We start from the raw sequence: 19,220 nt of genomic DNA, 5'->3' as shown, positions 1-19,220 counted from the left end.
GCCCTTGGGCCTACCGTAGTTCAGGTCATGGTGGGAGTGACGTTAGTCATACTTGTGCAGGGAGTATTCAAGGAGCTCAAAGATGCCCCAGCGATGTGCAGATAAGCAAGGGAGAAAGGCAGAAAGAAAACCTGGGTATTATTATTAGAGGCAAGAATGAGATGAAAAGGTTGTTGTGAGAATATGGGTAAGACCTGCTCTGCAGTATTCAACCGCGCTTGTTTAGCTTTTCACAAAAGACTTGCTGCTGTTGATCTTTCTCTACTTGCACTTAAGTTTATTTGTTTGGAGTTACTGAATATAATGTTGGATATGTTTATAAAATAAGAGCTGGGGAGAGTGGTGAAAACTACAAATACAGCTAGTTTGTTGTACTTGATCCAAAAGATAGGGCTGTAGTAATTCAATGTGGGAGACAATTAAAGAAGGTAAAAAAAGAGGCATAACTCACTAAAACACACAAAGTAGTGAAAGAATATACCATGGGGCTTGAGAATGTTATGATAAAATCAAATCTTGGGAATACACATTTGAAGTTGATACTGTAAAGATCGACTTTCTTTCTCTAGTGGTGGTACCCAGTTGTGCAAAATGGAGAAGCATCATCTTTTGTCAACACCTTACCCTAAAGGGGGCTTGGAGTTAACAGCAGACCTGGACAAAGACTGATTCTCCGGAGAGAAGCTAGCATGAAAGATAGGTTGAAGTGTTCCGAGGCATTTTTGTCTGCCTTGCGTGAGACTAGTCCTTATCAACATCACTTCTGTTCTTGTGCTAAATAGGAAAGAGCTGTGTCTGTAGCAGCTGAACATTTTGACATTGACAGAATTTTCATGGTCTGAAATTGAACTAATCTAATCTGCCAGTAATGCTGATCGTGTTAAAAAAAGATCGCTGTAAGCGAAAATGGTGAGATTTCTGCATCTGTAGACATCCTCCAAAAAAATCCAGAAAGAATTACTGTCTTGTGCACTCTGCCTGCTGACTGGCCTGCTTATACGTTCCCTGGAGTAGGGTGATGTGTAGTAGCTGGTCCCATGATGGCTGGTGCAGTTGCAGTAGCGTGGGAAGCTCCTGGATACTCCACCTCAGCTCATAAGGGAAAGGAGCTGGTAATGAGTGTTCTTGATGTCAGGGAGAGTAGCAGTAGTAGTGGGGTAGGTCTCCCTGACACCTTCACTGGATATGGCAAAACCTGGTTGTCTGTTTCCTGTATGTACAGACATCATGGAGATTCTGCCCCGTTCCCTCTGTTCCTTTAGTTTAGACCTCTGCCTCCCCATTTGAACCTACTTGATGGTAGGTGTTTTATATAAAACTGGGGGCTAGATACGTGTCTTCAGATGGAGTCGATACATATGTTTGTGTATATACATATATTTACACGCATTTACCTGCAGAATTAATAGGTTAATAACCATGGAATAGCTGGTATAGGTGAGAAGTGGTAGGTAGCAAGTGTGGGAGCAGAAAGTTAGGTAACACAAGCACAAAATGAATAGAACAAGTTTCTTTGGGAGTAGTCTGAAAGTCTTTACCTACCCTTATACACATTTCTTTAACACTTTTGTATACTTTCGGACTGTTGCTGCAGTAGGAGAAAAAAAACACTTAACACTTCTGTTACTGTACATCAGGATATTAACGTACAACCTTTGACATCGTAGTCTGTTATTTAAAAGCCATCAGGTAGGCAAAGATTATGCTTGTGTTTTTGTGGTGCTAAATTTTGAGCAACTGATGTGACCCAGTTCAAAGCCCAACCGTGTATATTCTGGGAGGATATCTGAAGAGGGAATTGCATAGTGTTCTAGTGCAAGTTGTTCTCTTGACTTGCATTTTTAAATTAAGAACAGATCTGTTTTAAATTATTTTCTAGCCCCTAAATCGTGTGATAGCTTTTATTGCATGCTTCCGTAAAATCGCATTTAGTACTAGGTGACTTTAAGAATATGAACTCTTGCATGTAACTGTGTAGTTGAAAGGCAAAATCTGTATGTGGCTCTAGTTAGTGATGTAGATGTTCAGTTTAAGAATTGGAACAAGGTGTCAAAAGGTATTTTAAATTTAGTGGATGGCTGTTTGAAAACTAGTATGCATTTGTTATGAGAAGAGTAGGATGCATGAGAGAGAGAGAATATCAATAGGACTTTTAGTGTTTTGTGCCTAGAAACAACAAGAGTATTACAAGTACTTTTCTGTTTATCTTATTGTAGTGCTGGAGAATGCAGACTGGCCTCATTTGAGCTTGTGTTAAAGTGAAACAGGGAGTTCATGTCTCAGCTGTGTAAATACAGACTTTATGACCTCTTCAGGTTAAATGCTATTAAAAAAAAAAGAATGGATAGATATGGGCTGCAGGTACAACAAAGTCCTTATTCCCATCATTGTATTTCAAAAGCAATTTGTATTACTGCCTTTTATATAGTATTCCTATCAGATTTCCAAAGGCCAGAGAACATTGCACTGGATTAGGCTATATCTGTCAATTTAATCAGGTCTCTGCAACAGTGGGAGTAGATAAGAAATCTGCTAACTGTTACACTCTAACATTTTCTGGTCAGCATATTTGAAGTACTAGCATTTTATATGTAGGACCTGAGTTTAACCTCTGTTGAAGTTGCTTTGAGGGGAGGAAGTGGGGAAAGCAGCTTCCTACTTTGTTCAAGGGAGTTTTTTGTGTGTGTTTTGTTTGTGTTTAAAATCCATATAGACTTCGATACTGAATGTACCTAAAGTTCATGTTGGTTCCTCATAATGGCATATAATAATGAAATAAAAAAATTATTGCTATATATTTTTTCTTCATCCAGACAGTAATAAAACTGGTCAGTGATTTTTCTTTTCTAGTTTTCAGCACTTTTTAAGAAAGATAATATATTTTTAGCTTTAACAGTCTGTTAGGGGAGAAGAAGTAGCACATAAGCTGTTACTTTTCATTCAGTAGTTCTAAGTATTTGAACCCTGCTTAGATGTTGATCTCCAAAAGCTTACTGACTCAAAAAGGCTTGTTTGGGTTTGAGGTACTTCCAAAAGTAGGAAATTACTGAAAGCAGTTTGAAGTTTGTGATATAATCTCCTGTTCTTCATATTTAATTACTTAGTTTCATGCTTATGGGCTGATTTTTAGTTTAGTCTGTGCTTGCTATTTGTTTTGTACAAAGGAGAAAGAGGAGTTTAGTTTCTAGAACTGTTTTGGTGGTTTCTGCATTTTCCCTTCTGTTGCTATAGTGGTGGTAGTACAGAGGTCAGAATTTGAGGCTTCTTGCCTACACTGCACGCTCAGGGAAGTTCTTGCTTTTCCTGTCGCTGAAGCTGTGTAAATGTAGATAGAGTGAAAGATGGTGTTTAGATCAATGACTGAGAGAACTTTTAGTAGAACCAAATGCTCTAGGTGTAGTGTTTGATTTTTATGCTTGCAGGTAGCAGTGCATCTGTGTAAGAAGAGGGTTGTTGTTGGTTATAGTCTGCCGTTTCCGCTTTCCAGTCCATATGAAATAAAAAGGGGAAAAAAGTGATGATAAATGACTAGTGTCATAATATTAGGCAAGCTGGAGGCTTATTCATGACTTCCCTTTGAAATACTTGTGTGTAATATTTAAAACTTGTGCTGGCACAGACTGTTTTCCTGGTGGAAGCAACATCCATTTGAGGTAGTCCTAATACATGTATTGCTTACAACCCCTGGTACTAACAGAACTATAATTTCATGTTCCTCTTGCGGATCGGACACTTATTTTGAAGCTTTATGAAAAGCAGCACATGCTTTCTCTGATAGCTAGTCCCAGCTTCCAGTTGGTCTAATAGAAAATAATTAAGGTCACTTTTTTTGGGCCCAGAATAAAATCATTGGTTCTTCACTACAGCTGAGGAAGCACTCTTCTAAATCAACAGTCATAAAATACCAGGGGTAAAGCAGAGAGACAGAGGGCATTAGCACCAAGGGAAGGTGTAACTAAGCAAGACCTATATCACTGCTTTCTGAAGACAGTGGGTTCCTTGGACTGTGGCACTAGTAAAGGCATTTTTTAATTAAGAGGCTAATCTGAAAGGCTTGGAAGGTTTTAAGCCTGTATGGAAGGTCTTAAGCCTATATCCACTGTGCTCTGGTAAAACCACAGTGTGAGTTTTGGTGTCTTTCTAATAGTCTGAAATGAGATCCCAAAAGATAAAAAGTTACAGTCAAAATTTCCAGAACAGTCAGGCTTTGTGGTACTGGCCCAAGGGACATGATTTGTGATTCATGTGCTTAGACCCTTTTTATGTGAACTAGGGAAAGGAGAAAGCAAATATGCACTTTTAAATTAGAGTTATCATGGTCAAGTTATGTATTGGACACCAAGCTCTCCTCTGAAGTTTATCTTGTAAATCCTTCTCAACTACTAATGGGGACTGTATGAGAGTCTGTTCAGTTGAAAGTTGAACCTTGTCAGTTTGTAAATAGAGAACCATAATTTCTGTGAAGAGAAAGTGTTGAACCAGTATAAACAAATGTAGTTCTCAGGTGCAGATGTTTGGCTATATTCCAGAGTTTTCCCTTTTCATTTTTGCATGATTCCCTTTAGGTGATTTTGATCTGCCTTGTGAACATTATCTGATTTCTGTATCAGTGATGTAGAAGCTGAATATACCTCAGTTTCTTGCCTATCATCTATGCATCTTGCAGATGCCATGTCTGTGTAATGAAGTTCTCCCTACTGCCCTTTATCAACCCACAAAAGCTGCTTTTTGCACTGGGGACCCTTGCTGTTCTGTCTACAGCTTTTGAGCTTCCCCATAAGTAGTGGATCAGCAGCCACCCAGCCTCACTGGTTGTGTGGATCATGGAGTGGAAAACAGTCTGTGTTTTAGTAACGAGACAGTTGGCCAAATTGGGAAGGTACTGCATAATCACCATGCTCTTGACAGCATTTAATAACAGTCAGTTGGTCATGTAACTGTTCTTAGTTTGTGGTGGTGAATATTGTTGTGCGTTAAATTATTCATATAGCAAAAACTTTCATAAGAAACAAAAGAATCAAATTGTCACTAAAAATATTCTGTTTCGTTAGTGTGCCAAGCTTCAGTAAAGCTTAAATTCCCCTTTATTATTATAAAATCCAGTCTCGTGGGATAGTTAGCTTAGAAATGGCTTCTGGTTTTTTATTCAGGTGCTCTTAAACTTCTTTTTGGCCATTTCTGGTATAAGCACTAGTATCACTTATCTGGGGAGGAAAGCAAGCTAGGCACAGGCTAGATGTGCAGGCTATTGCTGAAGATGAGGTTGGGAGAACAGAGGAACCAGGCAGCCTGTGAACATCTTTCAGCCTGTTGGTAGCATCTCCAAGTGCTGTAGTGGAAAACTGCTTAATTGGTCCAACAGGAAAGTCTCATATATGGTCAACATGTTGTATAATGTGCCTGGATTATAGTTACAGTGTTCTTTCTCCCTGTGTATGCCTGGTGGCTTAAGTCATGAGCCTTGGGCTGAAGCCTGGCTTTACCTTGCCCTATGACTGGATACGTTTCTTCATTGCATGGCTTGCATCTGCCATCACTCTGATGAGAGGTGGACAGTGCCAGAGGACCAAAGCTCACATGGAGGGGTAATGTGCTGTTAGGAGTCCTTGTGACAGCAAGTTACTTAGCCAAGCTCTATGAAACACCAAAGGCACAGGTCAGCCATGTGTGAGTGACCATTGAGCCATTCTGTAAATGTGTGCCTCATAACTGATAAATTAGCAACTTTTTGTTGCATTTTTTTAATGATGTCTTAAAAACTAATGTGATTAATCTTGGCCTTTATTCTATGTTTGTTAAAGTAAACAGAGTGCATTGAAGACTGCATTGGGTTTATAGCATGGAAGACACTACTTCCAGCAGTTGGTTAAAACTATTAGTATTTCTCTCTTCAGAAATATCATCCCATTTAAGTCTTTTGGGCCAGTAACCATAAAAAGGCCCTAATTTTATGCTTTGTACATGCCTTCTTAAGCACAGGTGCTGACACTTTGGTTTCCTGCAGCATTAATTTTTAATCCGCTGCCCTGAAGTTTTGGAAGTGGTCTTCTGTACCACTTCTCGGGCACTTTGCAAGGGCAAAAAGCAAGCTGTATTGGAACATCAAGTTGCTGCTCAAAAGGTGGAGCTCAGTCCTGCATGATAGTCAGCATTATAATAGCTACTCTGTGAATATAATACATCAACTTGAAAATAATTGAGGCGAAAAGATCTCTTTTTAAACACCACCCATCAAAAGAAGTTCACCTAGTAAAAGTTTCACATGCTGTTACTTGGACAGGTTGGGGGTTGGCTGATTTTTAGCTGTATTTTCCAATTCAGGATGTTAGAGGGGTTCTGAATTTCTTTTTTTAAGTATGAGAATTTAGGCATAGCAGGAGTGTTCTTTGATTTATTTAAAACCTTTTGATAGCTCACCTCTTGTACTTCGGACTTCAGTATGTAGTTTTGTCAGGCTCTGCTGCTCGGTTTTTCATAAGTCTCCCATAGGGGTGAACCCCAAACTCTGAACCTCCACCTGTGTGGCACCTTTGGCTTAAAATCTAATGAAGTGTAGTTACATTTTGACTTCAAGTTGTAAGCTGCAGCTTGGAGATAAAGCCTAATGAACTTCCTTCCAGTGATGTGCTGTAGTTACTCTAAGCTTTGCTCACATCTGGTGGAGACTTTTGACCTTACTGCTGCCTTTACTCATACCTTTTTATTCCTTAATCTGATCAGAGTGATTCTGCAGCATAGCTTAGGTTGTATTCAAATACAACTCTAGTTGTACATGAAATTCTGGGCAGCAGCTGCAATTTGAAGTGCATTATTGCTTAGTTTGTACCACTAAAAATATTGAATACCTTAAATGAAGTTTCCTGTGCTTCCTACCCTCAGCTGAACTGAAATGTTGGTATCTTGTCCTAAAGCTTGGACAATCAAGTTAGCTTTCAGCTTATTTCCTCCATTAGGCAGGTGGGCTCTCGGGTGGTGTGTTGAGGGAGGGGGGGCAGATTGAGACTGGCGGTGAAGATGTTTGTATGTGTTTGCTCTGGACACAGTGAGAAAGGAAGCCTCTAAGCAGAATGGGTTATGTATCTGTGAATGTATGCTCTGCTTGAGAAAGTAAGCTAAAATATCAGCATATGCAAAGGTAGGTTTCTGTCTGGGTGTTCCTTCAGTTCTATGGAGAGTAATACGGCATGGTTTTGATTTTGTTGAAGTGCTGTTCACAGTTAGTGTAATTGTGGAGGACTTAAAAAGACAGCCAACCCACTTCTAAACTGGAGTGGATCTAAGGTTTTGCATGAGTTGATTTAAACTACTACTTCTCCCTTCTAAAAATAGGGGGAAAAAAGAGGAAAAAAAGTGAACAGTGCAGTTTATAAATGTAGGGAGGATGAAAGGTATTTCTGCTGCATCAAACAGTGCTTGCTTGCTTTCCCTGATTACTTAAAGAGGAAAAAGTGGTGCTGATTTGATGCACCGTACTGTCATATGCACAAACTACAGAAAGCAGCTGAAGTTTTCATTAGAGTTGCAATTTAGGAGGTGAAATTCAGAGTTAGAATTTTTTAATCTTTAAATGCTTCCCTTTATAACTGGTCAAGTCTTTTGAAAGCTTGATTTGCTATTTCAAGGAATTACGTAGTGTGTTCCTAATTTATATATAAACATTAGTTTGCTTCCTATTTGCAAAAGCTTACCTAATTTTCCTGCTTGTCTCCCAGTCCCACTTCTAAACTTTCTTTTACATCTTAGAATCTTCAGGATGTGGCTTTTTACCTTTAGATTGCACTTATGTGGGTCTCTTGTATTTTTGGAAACACTAATTAAGAAGTAGAACAAACTGTTCGTAGAAGAATTGATGATGATTGAATGGTTCACACATCCCTAAAGGAAACTAGTACATTTGTCTTGCATCAGAGCACTGATAAAGTCATGTTGGGTGTACAGGACTCTTTATGTACCTTTAGTTTTTCAAGTTATGACTTTAAAAATCATTCTCTCCCCCTCTCCCACCAGCTAGCTGATCAGGAGTGGTGGATGTGTGGATTGCTTACACGTTGAGACTTGAGTTGTTAAAAGTGCTTGATCTGCCTCCAGGGTAAAATTAAAAATGCTAAAGCGCTTTTGCTGTAGCTGCTGGTACAGAAGGACAAGAACAAATTCTGCCGCTCAGGCAAGTTGTGACAAGTATGCAGGCTGCATACAAACTTCTGTTGTGAAGGAATCTCCGAAGTTCTCAAGGCTTTGTTAGGGAGACAGCTCAAGTATTGTTTGTTTCCTTCTCTGACCACATCCTCCTCCTAACCAAGCTGGGAGGGAGGGGGGAGGAGGAGGAGAGGAGGGGGAATCAACAAAAGAGAAGAAATAAAAGGACTAATATGACTCGCATTTGAGAGCAATTGTATGTATGATTAATAAATCATGTTCATAATTAAAGTACAACTAAAACTACATAAAGAATGGATGTGCGTAAAAATGCTGTGTGGGAAGCTAGATTTTAGTTTTATTTTTTTCATGGGGGAAAATCATTAAGAATCATTAAGCTTCTGAGCAGAACAGCAGTTCTGAAGGCACATTTAACATTGAAAATTCATTAATTGTAAATATGAAAAAAATCGTATTTCTAAAGCTTTTGGAAAATATTGATATGTCCATTGAGCAAGTGTCTAAGGTTTGACTATGTCTTTTCTCGTTTTCTTTTCAGCATTCTATACATAATTTGTCTGTACTGTGTTTGGAGACCTTTCTCCAGTATTTGGCTACATACCAGCGGACTCGTAGCTGTTTACATCTTTGTCTACTTTCACATCTCTAAAGTACACGTTGGACCTGGGAGGGAAAATGTCTTGATGGATCCATCCTGAGTGTGATATGCTAATGGCTCTCGGTGGTTAGCAATGGCTTCTAAGTGGTAAGACCTTTTTCACAATTCTGTCATAAATACACGTTCATGCATCTAACTTCCTTATTAGTTCTTTATTACATATATTGCATTGTTAAAACATGTGGAACTACCACTTCAGTACCAGTTGTCTGACTTGAAAGATGTCAAATGTTCTTGTTTGATTTAATGCAGTACAGTAACTGATCGTGGCCAAAAGCTTGTCTGAGGAAGAGGTTAAGAACAGGGCAAGCAGTGCAGCCTCCCATGTTCTAGTCTTCTGCAGCTTGGGACTTCCTAAGCCAGATATGGTTTCCGTGCATTTAGTAATCCTCAGATTTTATGTTTAGCAGTTCTCTCTGTAATTTCTGTATGTTAAATAATTCTCTTAAGTTTTCTTTCACAAACCTTTGTGCTCAATGCAAATCAGACTTCTTGACGCCAATAGATTCCTCTTCTACAATGTGCAGGCATGTGTCTGAGCTCTGTCCTCTTGTGGAGGAAGGGAGGTAATGCAGTTAATTAGTAAAAGTCACAATTCCTCATAGAGATGCTCTTTACTGATCTTCATGTAAAGATTTTTATCAGTAATAAATAGATCCGTGTTGTTGTAAAGCACAGGACAATTGCTGTGGAGAAAGCGCTTCTGAGCTGAAATGTATGTTAATCCAATGTGTCTTTCAAAAGGAATGCAGTGTACTGCTTCCCTACAGTCAAGTAGCAAAACTGATAGACTGTTCTTCCCTTTGGCCTTTGAGAACTGAGATTAGAGAGTTGGGGGACTTGGTTTAAACCACGACAGAGAGATAGGAAGAAAATATTGAAGTGTAGTTGTTTCTACAGTGTTTGCTATGTGGACATTTGTATTCAAGATATCCTATATTATGTATTATATTACTTTATAGAATGTAATAGAATATTGTGTTCTATTAAATAATTATCATTAATAATTAGCATATGATATGTTCCACAGTATTTTAGCATAGCTCTTGTTTTCTTTTGTTGTCCCACATATTCTTTATAGAAGAATTTGAATATATTGTAAGTTCCACTGCGTCATTTTCAGTGCATCATATCCCTCTTGTTTGCCTCTGCCACTGACTGTCATTTCTACTTGCAGAACATGCTGACTTGCTTTGCTGTCTTTTGGGCAGTCTTTAGAATTGTATACCATAATTTGTTCTGATGTATATATTCTTTCAAAAGATAAATGTTTACCTTGAACATTCATATCTGTTCTGTTATATTCATTCTCTTGCTCAGAGGAGGCAAATGTGCTTCTTAACATTACAGTAGGTACTCCAGTCTTTTAAATGAAATGGAAAAATAGAGGCAGAGGATCTGAGGACATTGGTATCATTTGCTTACTGTAAGTTGTTCTCCTGTAGGTGCTTATCATGCTTTGGACAACTCTAGTTTTACCTCACTTTAAGTGATCTTAGTGATTATGTGTCTACATTTCTGTATGTTTTTGTAGAAAATGTGCTCCAGTGACAAGCATTGAATGTTCGAAGTTGAATTGTGTAGTTTTTTCTTAAGGCTGTTTAATGCTGATCTAGTTCTTGGAATACTTCTCAGCAGCTGTACTTTCTATGGTTACTGCTAGCTGTTTAAAAAGCAATCCGCTATTAGGTTTAAAAAACCACTGTCAGAACGGAGTCCTTCCCTATCTTTTTGTGTCTTTTGTCTGTCTTTAGTATGAAAAACCTGTTGAGTTACATGCAGGCAATAAACTTTTTCTCACTCTTGGAAGAGGTAAAGACAAGCTGTCTGTCAGGGTAGATTTTCCTGTCGGAGAATGCAGAGGGAGTCTTATCTCAGGTGCTTTCCTTTAAAAATATGCATGAGAAGGAAAAATAATATGTAGCTGGAAAAATGTGCCAGCTCCCATTCCTTCTGTATTACTAATTTGCTCCATCAGTTCCCTGATCAGCAGGCCCAGTTGCTCAGGGCTTATCCAGTTAGGTCTTGAAAAGCTCTTATGGTGAAGATTACATGACTTCTCTGAAAAATTGTCTGGAGCATCAGTTAGGCTGAAAAGCCTATTTCTGTCTGTAAATGCAGTTGTTAAACAGTATTGAGAACAAGTAACGTATCTATTTCTACATTACAAATGTTTCTGCACGTGTAGCACTTAAGTTGGTTAAAGTTTTTTTTTTTTCCAGCATAGTAAAGAAGATAAAAGACCATCAAAATGAGAAAGTGTTTTTTTTTTTCCTTTTTTCCCCTCTTCTTAAACATTTAGTATTAAAACAGTACTTGGGTACTCACTGCCCTGCTCAGTAGTTTAATTGTGTCTATATAGACTATAAGATTGATATTGGTGAAATAAATGGAAACATTTAAGTTTGTAGTTTTCTGTTTTGATGTATTTTTCTTATTACAAAGTTTCTATTAAGATATGTGTTGCATTTTATATAGCTCAGTGGGCTTCAACTACTAATAGGATTCCCCCCCCACTGCTTCATTTGAACATCAGTTCTCTTTCTGCTGCTTGAGTAGAGGTATGTTTCTTGCTGAAGAGCTTTGTAGACCACGCTTACAGTGATAAATGACTTGCAAAATGCCTCACATCTGATGTTTCATGTTGTTCAAGTAATGTGGAACATCTGAGGCATCTGCAAGAAAGAAAATGAAAATGCTAATGGATGGGGCACGGAAGAGCTGCTTAACCTGTGAAGTTGGAAAGCCCTGTGTTTCAAAGGGAGGTTAAACTGTTGAACCTCTCTTGAAGGATTTCCCTTTCCCAGGATTCTGTTTTGGGATTGGGTTTTTTTTTGTGCTGTTTGAGTCTAGGTCAGGCTTTAATTTAAAAGAAAGGGCAACTTCTTTATCAAGAAGCAGAGTAACTGCACAAGTTATAGTAAAGACCCTGTATTATATTTTGAATGCATGATATATAATGGAATAGAAATCGGAGGTCTTTAGTGAACTGGAAAATGCCTATCTCTTGGCTAGAAGCTAATGAAAACATTGTCTTTATATGGAACAAGTACTTCAAGGACAGGGAGAGGATGATAGGCAGTTTTTCAGAGGTTTGGGTGCAGTACAAGTGATGCAGCTACTTTTGATATCTCCTACGTAGTTGCAGGGCTTTCCTGTGGAAACTCTGTGAGTTCCCCTCCCTTATGCTTCTGCCCAGCATGGCCTAACACATCCTGCCTTGCTGGGGCCAGGGCACTTTCCATGTAGTGTGCCACTGATCATGAAGTTGTCACCTCTGCTGTACTCCTTAGCTCATCCTCAGTAAGTATCTCTGGCTTGGATGTGGCTTATGAAGTGCACCAAGGGTCACTTCTGATGAGACAATGCAGTAAAAAATGTTGCTGATTCTTTGTTTTGAGGCATACCTTGAAAAGAATATAAAGATTCGGGCTAAAATGTACAGTGGATTTAAGGAAGGAGTAACTGTTGTGTGAGGAATGGGGACCTCTCTCTATAAGGCTTATTTAGCTAATACTCTTAATTTTAACCACATTTCATTGGCTCTTCTGTGTGAGTGATGAAAGAAAATCCTAGTGTGGACAAAAGACACCTCTGTGTATTTCCATTTATTGGTAGTCTGCTGGCTTGAAGCAACTGTAATATCAGCTCACCTGTGTGTTAAATGTGTGTATGTAACATTCTCTAAAGAGAACGTTTTTTCTTCCTGTTTAAGACATGTTAATGTGAAAAGAATGGATGTTTTTGAAAACTTAAGTATTAAAAAATGGAACTCAGTAAAGTCTGTGGGGTCTTCCTTAAGGGGGAAGTAGTTCCAGCCTCTGAAACTTTGGAAAAAGAATCCTCCTCTGATAATTGAAAGTCTTTTAGTATTTAAAAAGTTGCAAGTGAGGAAGGGAGGCAGGTCTTCAATCTTTCTAATCTAATGTGATGACTGGAGCCTTCCTGGGTGGTCATGTTCAGCTCTGTCCTTAAATTTCAATGTCCTCTTTCTGCTCTTCCAAGGCATATTTTTTTTTCTTGTTGCTTCTAATAGAAGCAGGCTTAACCTCCCCTTCAGGTGGGTTACTAATCCAAATAAGGCTTTTTTTTTTTTCTTTCTTTCACAGTTCATGCTAATCTCATGTTTGTTCTGAATAATCATTTTTAACCTGATGAGATGTTAAACACACATTGACACTATTTTGTCTTAATCTGTATTTTTCAGGTTATCGTTCATGATGTCTGTTGTATGGATTCATCTTAATTTGTGGTACTTGGAAAGAACTAATACATTAGGGTGCTCTCTGAGCTTTTCTGTTGCCCCCAGGTCACTGTCAGAATGACTGAGCAGTGGAGCTTGTGTAAAGGAGCAGTACCTATGCCTTGATTGCTGTATTATAAGGAAGATCTTTTCACCAGCTTCCAAAGCTGCACATTTAGTGTGCTGTGCATTGGTTTTGGATTGATTTATTTATGGTGGTCTTGTTTACCTCTCTGCAATTTCATAGGCATTAATGTGATGATAATATGACTGTTTTTAGGGAGCAGACCTGCATGGGTATGTGTAAGTACAGAAATGTTCCATGCAGGATAAAAATGGAAGCTTTCTCTTGGGTGTCTCAGCCATGTGTTGGTTTAGGTTCCTTCATTTTCACAGGTATTTATTTACTTTGTGACTTGGATGAAGTCACTTTAAAATACTTGAGTTCTGCTCTTTGTGAACATCTATAGCACAGAAAGGGTAGCTCTGTTTTCTTTTAAGTGTGAATGACATTTTACAAATGTTTATGCACTATGCTACTGGGGTTCCTTTAGGCCCATATGGAGCTTCACTGGAAGCATCCTCTTTTGCATCTGGTGGTCTGTTTATTGATTTTTATTTTATTCCCCACACCCTTAAGACAGGAGACAGTTGAATGTTTGCATGTAGAAAACCTTTATTCTCTTCTAGGGTTACAAATTTACATAGAAGATTTGTTCTAAATTAACAATAGTATATCATATCAAATACTGGCTATGGTATAGCATACTCGAATTGTGTATGTTCTGATAAGCTCCTTAAGTATCTTACTTTTCCACTGGCTTGAATTTAATATAATCATTACATTTTCCTCATAGACAAGGCATCTTCTGAGCAGGAGTGAATTTGTTTTCCTGTAATATAGGTGCCAGTCTTTCAGTAAGTCAGGAATATTGAAGACTTCAGCCCAGAGTGCCTTGTGCAACTACATTTATTATAAGAACTGATAGATTGGTCTGTTTTCTGTTTGAACCAAATTACGTAGTTCTGGCAGCAGCATTTATTATTTCTGGTTATGTTCAAATTATAAAGGGAAAATTACATTCATGTTAAGTAAAAAGAAAGGAGAAAGGTATCTGTATTTCCCAGAATTGGAGTGCTGTTGCTTTACACTGAAGGAAGTCTTGCATTTAGGATTTGAAGAGGAAGACTACTACTATTTTAAAATTGTAAGGTTATATATTTACACAAGAAAAATCTTTTAATGCTTTAGAGATTCTGTCTTTGAGATAGAAGAGATGAGAAGGGAAACGTTTTAGAGTTATGTCCCAACATAGCTGTGGGCAAACATAAATGATATCTTAACTTTTTTTCTGGTAATATTCTATTTCATTTATAGCTATATTACTTTTAACTACCTATATCCTCTAGCTGAGAGTAACTTTCTGAAGTCCCACAATTGGCATCTCTGTGCAGAAAATAACTCATGTTCAGCAACTTTATTTAAGCTATTCTTCTTTGCTGATAAAAGATGTAACTGAAGAATATGAATTATTTCTTCTATGACTAATTTTAATATTAATCTGTGACTCTTGATCTCTAGTTATATATCCTTCTCTGGCACTGTGGTTTTGTTACGAGAGACCACACTGAAATTTGATATAGGAGAACTATATATTGCATGAGATTTAAAATACATTGCTCCTCAGCTAATGTAAATAGTGTGTTAAAATATATTTTGCTATAACACTGGATTATATATCATGTTTTAGTAGTATTGGTCTGTATAACAGCACACAGGGGATATACGGTTAAGCTAGCAGAAACTTGAGCATGTGAATGGAGTTGTGAATTTACCCACTCAGTTTTGGTTTTTCACTAAGTTGGGTATTTGTTTCTACTTCTGCTAAATAAAATGAAGACACAAAGTACAAACTTTCTGTGACCATGTTCCAAAACCTTCTGTCTGTTTTGCAAGGGAAGAACTAAAATAGTGGATGAATGCTGTGTAAATCAAGACAGAACTTACATTTAATCTAGGTGTCCAGAAGACTTTAATTGGCATTGGAACAGTTTGTCCTGTGTGCTGTGCACTCAGTAAGCCTGCTTTTGTTTTAAGTAATAGAAGCTATGGAGAAGAGTCACAGTGAAAAACCAATAGTGATAGTTTCCCTCAAGTCAGTAACATTTAAAATGTACCTTCCTTGTATAGAAATTTAAGCAGTAAATTAAGGTCAAGTTCAGTAAGGGAAGCAGGATAAACTGGTGCTGTATGCACTTTAGGGATTAGAATGAAAGATATCTTGGACAGTAGATTCTTTCCCTGGCCTTTTTAATTTAATATCATTTATGTCATTCTGTGTGTTGTGTTTTTTTTTTTTTTTTTTTTTAAGGTGACCATTCAAACATGAGGAAATTCTACAGATATGTGCTTTAGTGTTGGAGGAAATTCTAACAGAAATGGTAACAATGGCTGTGAAAATAGCCATCAACTAAGTAACCGAATGTTTGTTCAGGAAATGTATGTTGAACCGTTTTTGTTCTTAAGTAATTATGGAGATGTATGTGTCTGCTTGATCTCTGGCTATCACTTAACTGCCTGTGTTCTGGCTTTTCTATAGGCAAACCTACATTAACAGTTGGCAACTCTGTTCTTTGTATTTCTGTTAAGCACTTAAAAAGCTTTCAGTAAAGGTTTTCAGCTCCCAATTCCTTAAAGTTCCAGTTCGCAGCAGTGTTGCGATTGGTGGTCTGACTTACTGGTAGCTGTTCCACAGCTTTGTTTTCTGAATGTTGGGTTTCTTTTGAATGTCCTTTACACAGAAATATCAACATCGTGCTTGTCATCACTCACTTTGATCCTTTCATAAGGGGAAGAAAATCTGCCCACTTCGGTTGTTTTGGGACTGTGTAATGACGTCTTCTCTTGTTGTTCCTACTTGCCTGGAATGGCTATGATTCAGAATATGTGCTACTCTGGGATTTGCTTTGAAATGCAAGTTCTTATTTGAAGAAAACCTGCCAGTGGAAGAGATTCAGAGGTTTGAAAGGTCTGGTGTGATGCGTCAGTGCTTGGAACAAGAGAGGTTAGCGACAGGAAGCTCAGATCCTTATCCTGGCTGAGGATTGCAGAAGCTGTGGGGCAGACAATACCTTGATCTTCTCAGGAACTTCTCATGAGTTCAGGAAAGCATTTTATTCTTGCATGTGGTTTGAAGATAAGAACAGTTACAACCTAATGCATAAACAGTAAAAGTTTGGAGGCTTTTTTATTAAACAGATAATAACTGCATTTGGTCAGTGAACTTAAGTTGTGTTTTGTGTTCAGCTTTTGATGGATGTATTTTGCCAGGTTTTTTATTTCTACTTATATTTCACTTCTACTAACGCTAAATAAAACGAAGCCAAACTCTTAAACAAAAAACCAAAGCATCCCAGAAATCCCCAGCTTTCCAGAGAAAAAATCCCACAACCTGCTCAGGGAAAATCCCAGCCCACCCATACAGAGCAAATTACAGCTGAAGTGTTTGAAAGGAAATTAAAACTTTACCAAAAGCTGACAGTTGTTTGTTCCTTTCATTTAATTTCTCAGGGAACAGAAAGCATGTCTGTCTTTGAGAAAAGCATGGGGACAGCCAAAACTATCTGCATGTTTACGTTAAAAGAGCAAGAGTAACCTAAAACTATAGAAAGATTAAATGGCTTAGGTTTCAAGTAGCTGCTGTTTACATAAAAGAAGCTGTTTATGCTGATACAGATATGGTTTATCGCAAAATTATAAACTGCTTTCTCCCTGCGTATGCTTGTCCTTAGCCTTTTACTCTGAAGTTACATTCACTGAAGTGGACCAAGGAAACCAATAATGCAGAGTGGCTTGGGAATTAACTGTAAAGTGTGATGTGATTTTAAATTGTATGAAGGATAGCCTTTTATCCTAAATAGCTTTTAAAATTGGGGCTTCCTGACATGCAAAGTTAATTCCTTTAAATATGCCAGGTACTTGCAGGTGGTTGGTACAGTCTGCCAAAAAGTGAGATGACTCCACAATATGGCAAACTGTTTTCTCTCTGAGTACGTTTCAATGCTACATTGTCTGTTCAGCTTTTGTATTTAATGAACAAAAAGGTATATATGGAACCATGTAATAATTAAATAATAACAGGAAAAAAGCTTGTCATTTAAAGATGTGCAGTGTATACAAAGACATGGGTTTTGTATTCCTTACCACTACAGTCTTGTGTATGAAATTATGGCAGTCTCCTGGTAGTTAGCTAATGCATATAATACAGCTGTCTGGTACCTCTCAGGAATTTACTGCAGGTCTCTTAATTTATACTTGGACCTAGACTGCAAGTTCAGTTTCTAACTCTACTGCTTATTTGGCTTTCTGTTGCGCATCTTTTGTCTTTGCTTTTTTTTTGGGGGGGGAAGAGCAGATTGTTTTACTGGGATAAGACAAAATGTTACAAATTAGGCTTCTATTCTGAGATTCAAGAAGGAAAAAACTTCCTGTACTTGTCTTTTTGGGTGCTGTTGTAGTTGCTCTATTTCTTCAGCAGATTCACTCCCACTTGAAACTGAGGTTTAAATTAGCAAGTTGGAGAAAACAGTAATGATGCTTATTTGGTGCACACTGATACTGTATTCAGTATGGGATCAAAGTTGTGTATTAAACCCTTGAGCTCAAGGAATGTTAACACAGAATCACAGAATACCAGGTTGGAAGGGATCTCTAGGATCATCTGATCTAACCTTTCTTGGCAGAAGCAGGGTCCATATTAGATGTCCCAGCACCCTGTCCAGCTGAATCTTAAAAAAAAGAGGTAGAGGCAGTTTTGCATAATCTGGACCACTTGCTCAGTCAGAGGACAGAACTCACTCTTTCCTTACGTAATCACTTAGGTTGGAAAAGACTTTTAGGATCATTAAGTCTGACTGTTAATCTGGAACAGCCATGTCTATCACTAAACCATGTGCACGACTTCTAAATATCTCCAGGGGTGGTGACTCAGCCCCTTCCTTATTGCAGCAGAGGCCCCAGATACTTAAGAAGAAAGGGCTTACTTTTTCACCCAATAGCAGGAAAAAAGATTCTAAGAAAGATAAGGGTTTCTTTTCTCCTAGTTATATGTGGCATAAGTCCAATTAATTTTAAGGGGGGGCAGTGGAGACTACTTGAATTGGGTTGCTCTAAAGAACTCCTTGTACTTTTAGCTCTTCGTTCTTCAACTGAAGCCCATTGTGCCTCGTACTACCACCTATGGGGATGCTTAGGAGACAGAATCCCTCTGCTGTTGAAGCTGATTTGGCAGCAGCTCCAGTGCCAGTATCCAGCAGGAGGCTCAGTCCTGCATTTTGGGCTCTTCTGTGTTGTTTTGCCCTGGCGGCGTTGCGGAGTCCAAGAGAGGTTCTGTGTGCTTCCGGCAGGCAGTCGTGCCGCCGGGGGGAGGCCTGCAGCGCACCGCGCTTCCACCGGGGGGCGCTGCGGTAGAGCCTAGCTGGGCAGGACCCCCTGGGAACCTGTGCCTTCCCCTGAGGGCGTGTTCCCTGATCTCGCCGTAATCCCTGCTGATGCCAAGTCCTGCCATGTGGATTCCTCTTAGTGCGGGTTGTGGAGCTCGAGCCCTGTCTTCTTGCAGTTTCTATCACTAGCTGTGGAACTGGGGTGGGGGAAGCCTGAGTGACCTCAGCAGGCACTTCGGTGTGCAACCACAGGCACCCTCTGAGTAAACAGAAGTGGAATACACACGGAAAGACATCAAACAATGTACTGTAATAGAAATAATAACTGTGTACAAGCTTGAGGCTTTCGTTCTTTTTCATTTAGAGGTTCCGGAATAAGGAATTATTAAAGCTCATCAAATGAGGCTTTTTGTGGCCTTTCTTGGTTTCTTTTGTTTAAAGATGAATTTGAGTATGACAAGACTTGTAATGTTTTCCCCAGACAGTTTATCTGTAGAGCTTGCTCAGATTGTAGGAAGAAACCCCACAGATCTATGTTGTGCTGTTGAGGGAAGACGGTGAGAGCGAGTGTGAGAGAGGCAGAAATGTAAGTTCTGTAACTTAGCTTTGTTCTTTATCAAATGCTGCTTTCATAGAATGTAATGAAATATTAATCACCATCCATCCATCACATGTATGAAATATATAAATATATATAAACCCATATATATGTGCACATAT

General features: G+C 38.6%; 1 protein-coding gene across 1 annotated transcript in view; it reads left to right on the top strand.

The window, feature by feature from the left end:
• Positions 1–19,220, top strand: part of FRYL (FRY like transcription coactivator) — a 164,882-nt gene that overhangs the window by 4,955 nt on the left and 140,707 nt on the right. The window contains exon 2 of the mRNA XM_034064589.1: positions 8,696–8,902. The gene's annotated coding sequence lies outside the window, so the exon portion shown is untranslated. The remainder of the gene's footprint in view (positions 1–8,695; positions 8,903–19,220) is intronic.

The sequence above is a fragment of the Melopsittacus undulatus genome, chromosome 7 (genome assembly GCF_012275295.1).
Source record: "Melopsittacus undulatus isolate bMelUnd1 chromosome 7, bMelUnd1.mat.Z, whole genome shotgun sequence".
In the NCBI taxonomy this organism is placed as follows: Eukaryota; Metazoa; Chordata; class Aves; order Psittaciformes; family Psittaculidae; genus Melopsittacus; species Melopsittacus undulatus.
Note: the sequence above shows the minus strand (reverse complement) of the source record. Positions and strands in the feature narration are given on the sequence as shown.